Source organism: Schistocerca serialis, chromosome 2 (genome assembly GCF_023864345.2).
Source record: "Schistocerca serialis cubense isolate TAMUIC-IGC-003099 chromosome 2, iqSchSeri2.2, whole genome shotgun sequence".
Lineage (NCBI taxonomy): Eukaryota > Metazoa > Arthropoda > Insecta > Orthoptera > Acrididae > Schistocerca > Schistocerca serialis.
In genome coordinates, this window is record NC_064639.1 from 1,005,467,110 (window position 1) to 1,005,475,177 (window position 8,068).

At 42.7% G+C, this 8,068-nt stretch overlaps 1 non-coding gene across 1 annotated transcript; it reads left to right on the forward strand.

Moving 5' to 3' along the window:
* Window positions 1–2,088: 2,088 nt before the first annotated feature.
* Trnay-gua (transfer RNA tyrosine (anticodon GUA)) lies at window positions 2,089–2,163 on the forward strand. The gene has a single exon. It is a non-coding gene; the product is annotated as a tRNA-Tyr (tRNA).
* The last annotated feature ends 5,905 nt before the right edge of the window (window positions 2,164–8,068 follow it).

An 8,068-nucleotide genomic window follows, 5' to 3' on the forward strand; every position in this document is an offset into this window, starting at 1 on the left:
CCTGATTGCTGCACCAAAACTTCTAGAGGCCAACTTCAGCACCTGGTTGAAAGCGGTGGACAAGTTGCAGCATATCTCGAGTGACTGGTCTGATGGGATGGCCGAGGTGTCTGGAATGGCTGATCGGGGCTGGAGGGGTTGAAGTCGTCAGTTAGCGGCAGGAAGTGGAACCAGCAACACCCTCCAGAAATCAGCGTCGTCTCCTCTTTGGAAGCGGTGGACGAACATGTGGCTTATCACCAGTTGTCTGGAGCAGCTAACTGGGTCTGACGGTTTTGAAGTAGTGGGCTGCCAGAAGTAGAACCAGCAACATCTTCCAGAGATCACTGCCATCACTACTTTGTAAGCGGTGAAGAGGCCTGTAGCATGACACCAGGTGCTGGATTGGCATTGCCACCAAGGTGTCGAGGGCAGCTTACTTTGTCTGAAGGGAGTGGAGCAGTTAGCGTCAGGAAATGGAACCACAACATCTTCCTGAAGCCAGTGCTAACGCCATGTAGGAAGCAATGGGTAAGAGTACAGCATGTCTTCAGGGGCTGGATTTGCGTGGCAGCCGAGGTGTCCAGAACGGCTAACTGGACCTGTACGTGTTTAAGTTGTTAGCGGTAGGAAATAGAAACCGCAATACCTTCTACAAGCTAGTGCTGTCGCCGCAGCAGAAGCGTCACACTAGGTCGCCGCGTGTCGCCAGGTGACGGATCGGTCGGGTGACTAAAGTGTCCACAACGGTGGGCTGAGTCGGAAGGTGAAAACTTTTGTGCAGATCCGAGAGCGAAGGCCTCGGGAAACTGTGGAACTGATAGCTCGACGTCACTGCGGTACATACGCGTGTGGCTGCTCTGTGGACCCAAGCGCCTGGCTGAGTCGTTGGTGTCATATCCTGGACAGACAGACAATGATCCCAGTGGAGGCAGAAAAAGGGTTTCGGACAGTCACGATCATCACTTCCTGAGTGCTTCCGGAAGCTGATGCTTGTGCGGTGGTGGTTTTATGGCTGATACAGTGCACTGTGTGATATACAAACGTTGTTTGAGTGTGTTTGATAACCACAAATACTGCATGGTTAGTTCGTGGTTTTCGGGTGACAGGTTGCTCATTGATTGTACAGGAGTACGCGTGTGTTCACTGTAATCGAGAGCAGTTCTACTAGTTAATTACATGCTGTGTATGTGATTAATTGTATTAATACCAACTTGTTCTTTTTCAACTCCATTGTGGACGTGACTGCTGAGAGTTCACCTTGTTAGGTTCTTATTCCACATTCCATGTGGATAATCAATTACTGTACAATAATTTATTAAGATATATCGACATGTAGCTTCGTGCACAGGTATATGTATGTTGATATGGTAACTACACTATCGGTGACAGTTTTCGATCTCTCATGACAAAAACTATATACTATATTTCAGTGCACCCGACACTTCTTTCTAAATACAACAATAAAATAAATTTTTTCTCTCTGTATGCTTAAGTACAGTAGAATCTGGTTTACACTTTAGCCTCTTCAAAGGATTCACTATTTTCTATCAGAGCAGTTGCGCAAACTCTTGACTTTCTGGACATACGATTTTGCAGTGTTTTCTCAGATACTGCAGTCCAACACGTCTGTAAATTAGTCCATAGTTCTTCATCAGTAGATGACTCAGTTTTCTGAGCTTCCTTCCAAGTTCATCTTATGAAAGTTAAATAGGGTCTCATTCAGTTGACTGACTTGCCAAAATCATGTTCTTCAGTTATCATGGGATTCTATTTATACTGAGATACCCTCGACGTCACTACCTTATCAACTTCATTGCGATCATTGTTCTGTCATTCATGGCAGCGACAAGAAAGTGGGAGAAGTGGCAGTGGCACACAAAGTACCCTCGCCCACAGACCATAACATGGGTTGCGCAGTATAACTGTAGATGTACAAGAAAACCTGGTAAGTCCAAAGATAAGAAATTAAATAGCAGAACAGGATTTTCAAAGTGACGCAAGCTTTCTATAACGGGCGATATCATGGCAAACTTTAAACAATCTTGTATAACCTTGCTGTCAGGCGAATGTAATTTGCATACGGTGAAGCTCATTAACAAGTGTCCGCCCCCGGTAGCTGAGCGGTCAGCGCGACAGACTGTAAATCTTGAGGGCCCGGGTTCGATTCCCGGCTGGGTCGGAGATTTTCTCCGCTCAGGGACTGGGTGTTGTGTTGACGTAATCATCATCATTTCATCCCCATCGACGCGCAAGTCGCCGAAGTGGCGTCAAATCGAAAGACTTGCACCAGGCGAGCGGTCTATCCGACGGGAGGCCCTCGTCACACGCCATTTCATTTCGTTAGCAAGTGTAGTTTCATCTTGACATGCTTCTGGCTTTAGGCTTTTTTTTTGTATTTTTCTAGTTAATGTTTGAGCTGTGTATCAGCTCCTGTCGACAAAGGTCCCTTTATCGTGTTGCTGGCCTTCTAACACACCAACAAGTACTGTGGCGTCCTGCGAGAGGGCGCAACTTGCACCACCTGTCGATTTTCAGAGTGGTGTGTTCGCAGTGTTGCTCTCAGTCAGTCTTCCTTCTCAAGTGCTTGGGAGTCTTCATTCTGAGCACCGGTTGTGGCCTACGCTGTTCACACTAGCCCGTTGCAGGAGGCACACCCACTTTATTGCATTTTGAGGAGATATACTGTAGTCAGAAATATCGGGATATTGACAGACCGGTGACAGCTGCATCGAAGGAACTAGCTGTGAGCGATTTCGTCCGCAGTACAAACAGCAGACCACTGGAGACAATTAATTTGGTGAAATACCTCAACACTCGCTTTTGTACTATTTACTGTAGTGTCCCACTGCCAGAAACCGGTGTATTGGCAAAACGCAAACCATGGCTAAATTCCTTTAAACTGCCAAAGCTTTTTTGGGTGTTTCGTGTTAGAGCAGTGCGGCCTGTCTCTAGTTGTGTTCTTAATTCAATTTGAGAAGCTGTAAATCACTCCCATTGTGTTTGGTATCTGATTACCCATCCCAGACTACGTGTAATGTTAATTGTGTTCTTGTTTCTGCACCGATTGTTGACTGTTCTATGGTTTTTAAAAGTGAAGCATTTACTGAATACTCGCAGATTTTCATAACTATTTATTCACAGCTCTAAAGCTCCTTCGTTTTTCATGTTCTGTGTGTGACCCCAGAAAGTGTGTTTTCAAAATTTTATTGTGTGCTTTTTAATCATTCTTACGTCTAATGAGAGCCGGCTGGAGTGGCCGAGCGGTTATAGGTGCTACATTCAGGAACCGCTCGACCACTACGGTCATAGGTTCGAATCCTGCCACGGGCAAGGAAGTGTGTGTTGTCCTTAGGTTTGTTAGGTTTAGGTACTTCTAAGGTCTAGGGGACTGATGACCTCAGAAGTTAAGTCCCACAGTGCTCAGAGCCATTTGAACCCTTTGAACGCCTAATGAGAACGTTGTCACTACGAGGTTTGGGCAATTCCTGCATGAAATTTTTACCTGTGTCTGGCGATGTAAACATCCAGTCTTGGTGACAGACGCCGGCTCCTGACTGTACATTGTCTTTACTGGAACGGTAATTATAAATACTTTTGTATGACAGACTGGCACGTGATTAAATCCTTGTATTTATTGTTAGCCGTCATAGCGATTAGAATGCGCCGTTTTGTTCTTTTCGTGCATAATAGCTTCGTGAAATAAAATGTAAAAGGCTATAATCGACTATGCCTAGTTGCACGTTGCCTATGTAGCGGTTCCAGGGGCACCAAACATTCAATTTTCAATATTTCATGTAATATCGATTGAACTGAAAAACTTACAATTCGTCACAATCTACTCATTCAGAGCTGTAATCTTACGTCAAAGCTTTAACACAATAAATCAAATATTAAATTACCCAGAATAATTCATCCACGATTTGAAAATAGGATAACTTATTGATTTCCAACGAACTTGTCACATACATCATTTCAAATCACTTCGAAATTTCTCCTCGCTGACAAGCACCCCCCCCCCCCCTTCTTCCGCCACAAAATAATGAAAGAGAAAATGTTTAACATTTACTACGCTTTCTGTGTTCATCAAGTATAACTTTAGCATCCAGCGTTGAATTTGTTAATTCTTTAATACTAAATTAATTCACAGAATTTATAGTAGCAATTAGTATTAATATATACCAATGAATGTACTTGCAGAATCGTAATGCTGTACGACCCAAAGCTCAGAAGGAATTTCATAACCACTGAGATTCGTGAAAAACTAGTTTTATTTAAACGGAGCGGAAGTACAATGCAGCTGGGTGGGGATGGGAGGGGACGGGGAGCAGTTTATTGTTCTGCAGAAGGAACTAAGTTTATTGTACAGTCATTACCGTACAACATTTATTTCGTAATCAGTTTCCGGTCGAAACCACCCATCCTAAGACTTTTCTGTAGTAGCCATTTGTCTACATGTAATTCAGTGTGTTCTGATCTCTGTACAAGCTTATATAGAAATAAAAGATCACATTCATCACGAACTTAATCACATGCTACAGAGATAATTACAAAAAACAGAAGCTGAAGATGACTTGTTAAGAACTGAAAGTATTCACGTATTAAAAATTATCAATAAGAGGTGTCATCATCTGGTAACAGGGTTTGACGAACCTGTGTATTTCCAAAACCTATGAAATTGTTTTTACATAAGATGATTCAATTCCCTTGATCGCAATAATACCTTACATTTCTACTTATTACGAGTTTCGGTTGCTAAACAACCATCTTCACCTCTGTAGAAGTAACAAGAAACAGAAATTGCCTTTTTTCGGTTGTCTCCATTGATTGAGAATTACATTCTTTAATTTATTGGTATTACCAAAACTATATTGAACACATGGCACATTGATGATCTCTGAATGTTCTCTTTAATGCTATTTGCTTTCTAACACCTTCGTAAGAACTGATAAATGTTCAATTGACCTAGTAGGTATTTTCCATTTATTTACATAATTCCGAAATACAATATTAGACGATAGCAACCTAGTCTAGACTGTACGTACAGGGTGTTTCAAAAATGACCGGTATATTTGAAACGGCAATAAAAACTAAACGAGCAGCGATAGAAATACACCGTTTGTTGCAATATGCTTGGGACAACAGTACATTTTCAGGCAGACAAACTTTCGAAATTACAGTAGTTACAATTTTCAACAACAGATGGCGCTGCAGGTGATGTGAAAGATATAGAAGACAACGCAGTCTGTGGGTGCGCCATTCTGTACGTCGTCTTTCTGCTGTAAGCGTGTGCTGTTCACAACGTGCAAGTGTGCTGTAGACAACATGGTTTATTCCTTAGAACAGAGGATTTTTCTGGTGTTGGAATTCCACCGCCTAGAACAGAGTGTTATTGCAACAAGACGAAGTTTTCAACGGAGGTTTAATGTAACCAAAGGACTGAAAAGCGATACAATAAAGGATCTGTTTGAAAAATTTCAATGGACTGGGAACGTGACGGATGAACGTGCTGGAAAGGTAGGGCGACCACGTATGGCAACCACAGAGGGCAACGCACAGCTAGTGCAGCAGGTGATCCAACAGCGGCCTCGGGTTTCCGTTCGCCGAGTTGCAGCTGCGGTCCAAATGATGCCAACGTCCACGTATCGTCTCATGCGCCAGAGTTTACACCTCTATCCACACAAAATTCAAACGCGGCAACCCCTCAGCGCCGCTACCATTGCTGCACGAGAGATATTCGCTAACGATATAGTGCACAGGATTGATGACGGCGATATGCATGTGGGCAGCATTTGGTTTACTGACGAAGCTTATTTTTACCTGGACGGCTTCGTCAATAAACAGAACTGGCGCATATGGGGAACCGAAAAGCCCCTTGTTGCAGTCCCATCGTCCCTGCATCCTCAAAAAGTACTGGTCTGGGCCGCCATTTCTTCCAAAGGAATCATTGGCCCATTTTTAAGATCCGAAACGATTACTGCATCACGCTATCTGGACATTCTTCGTGAATTTGTGGCGGTAGAAACTGCCTTAGATGACACTGCGAACACCTCGTGGTTTATGCAAGATGGTGCCCGGCCACATCGCACGGCCGGCGTTTTTAATTTCCTGAATGAATATTTCGATGATCGTGTGATTGCTTTGGGCTATCCGAAACATACAGGAGGCGGTGTGGATTGGCCTCCATATTCGCCAGACATGAACCCCTGTGACTTCTTTCTGTGGGGACACTTGAAAGACCAGGTGTGCCCCCAGAATCCAGAAACAATTGAACAGCTGAAGCAGTACATCTCATCTGCATGTGAAGCCATTCCGCCAGACACGTTGTCAAAGGTTTCGGGTAATTTCATTCAGAGACTACGCCATATTATTGCTACGCATGGTGGATATGTGGAAAATATCGTACTATAGAGTTTCCCAGTCCGCAGCGCCATCTGTTGTTGAAAATTGTAACTACTGTAGTTTCGAAAGTTTGTCTGCCTGAAAATGTACTGTTGTCCCAAGCATATGGCAACAAACGGTGTATTTCTATCGCTGCTCGTTTAGGTTTTATTGCCGTATCAAATATACCGGTCATTTTTGAAACACCCTGTAGGTACGGAGTTTGAACGTGAGTGGTATGTTTTCGCCATTTAACATTTATAACTTAGAAATAACGCAATGGAATACGTTCTTGAAGTCATTTTAACCTACGGGCCTAGGCACTTTGGTGTTTTTGTTCCTTTCATAGATCTGTAGATGGTGGTGTAGCAACTGAAACCAACAATTTTAGATCAAGTTATTGTTGTAACCAAGACAATGAAAATATTTTATATTGAAAATTATCGTTCCCTTCAATGATACACACAGTTTAGAGAGTTATTGTTCTCCAACGGACATAATTTTGGTCTTAGTTACTGAATAAATAACAGCACTGTAATCTGATTTCGGATGGACCTATCGAAGTTCACACATGTAGATATCATCTTGAAACATCTTTCTGGAAAAAAGTTTAATTCTGAATATCACGTCGACTAGTCTGTGTAAGAACGGTACCTAGTAAACGATGGTATCACGGTAACACTAATTTAGCCCTCGACGCTAACAGTTCGCAGAGCCATACACACGCACTGATACAGCAAAACAACGGTACTCTTGATGTACAGGACATGAGAGGTAATTGAGCGTGACGGAAGACCAGATAAACGTGAAATATGTTATCTTCGTACAGTAGATGCACATGAACAGAACGGAAACATTGGCGAGATGGAATTCGAAGCTCGTATGTCAGTAACCGTTCTCGAGTCCCATTTGGCACTGGCTATACTGCAATCACTGCCGTTAAATCTGGCAGTAATTGGATTCCATTCATCGCCACCGTGACATTAAATTCAGCCTCATCTCATTTATACATGCGAAATAACTCGTTAAAGCTCTACCTAAGCCTAATATGCTGATGCAGGATTAAATGGACAATCGTTTCAGGAATACAATTACGCCCACGTGCATGACCGCTCCGTTGCTTTAGGATCCGTTGTACGTTCATCGCTTAAGATGTAATACGCCAAGTGTAGTTTATGGCCGTGAGAAGTCTGCTTCTACCGGATATCGTATTATTATTTCAAGAGTGGCTTCATTTAAGTTTGAGAGGCAGATCAGCAACAATAGTCGAAAATAACATATACGACGCCGATTAAATATTGTAGGATTAACACAGGTTCAGCTCATTTCTCTATGTAGACACCATTAAGCTTCAAGCATTGTTGGTTCCATAGGACGGACATTCTAGAGCCCTCTGCATATAATGACATCGCGTGAGATTCAGCTAGTCTAGATATGTGGTTCCCGGCTTTTCATGATCTTTAAAACTTTTGTAAAAGTGCTATTGCTGGAATGAGATGTGTTGGAAATTTAGAATATCTTGTGCAGAGCAAGGTGCTGTATTAGAGTTTGCTTGATCTTAAATGAAGAAAATTGTAGATATCAACTTTCTGCACCTTGCTTTCATAGAGAGGCACTGTCTAACAGTAGACAACAGTTGTCTCCGCACTATGAAATCTAAAAATGGCGTAGCATCTTGTTCCTGAAATATATACATCAGTTTTCGTGA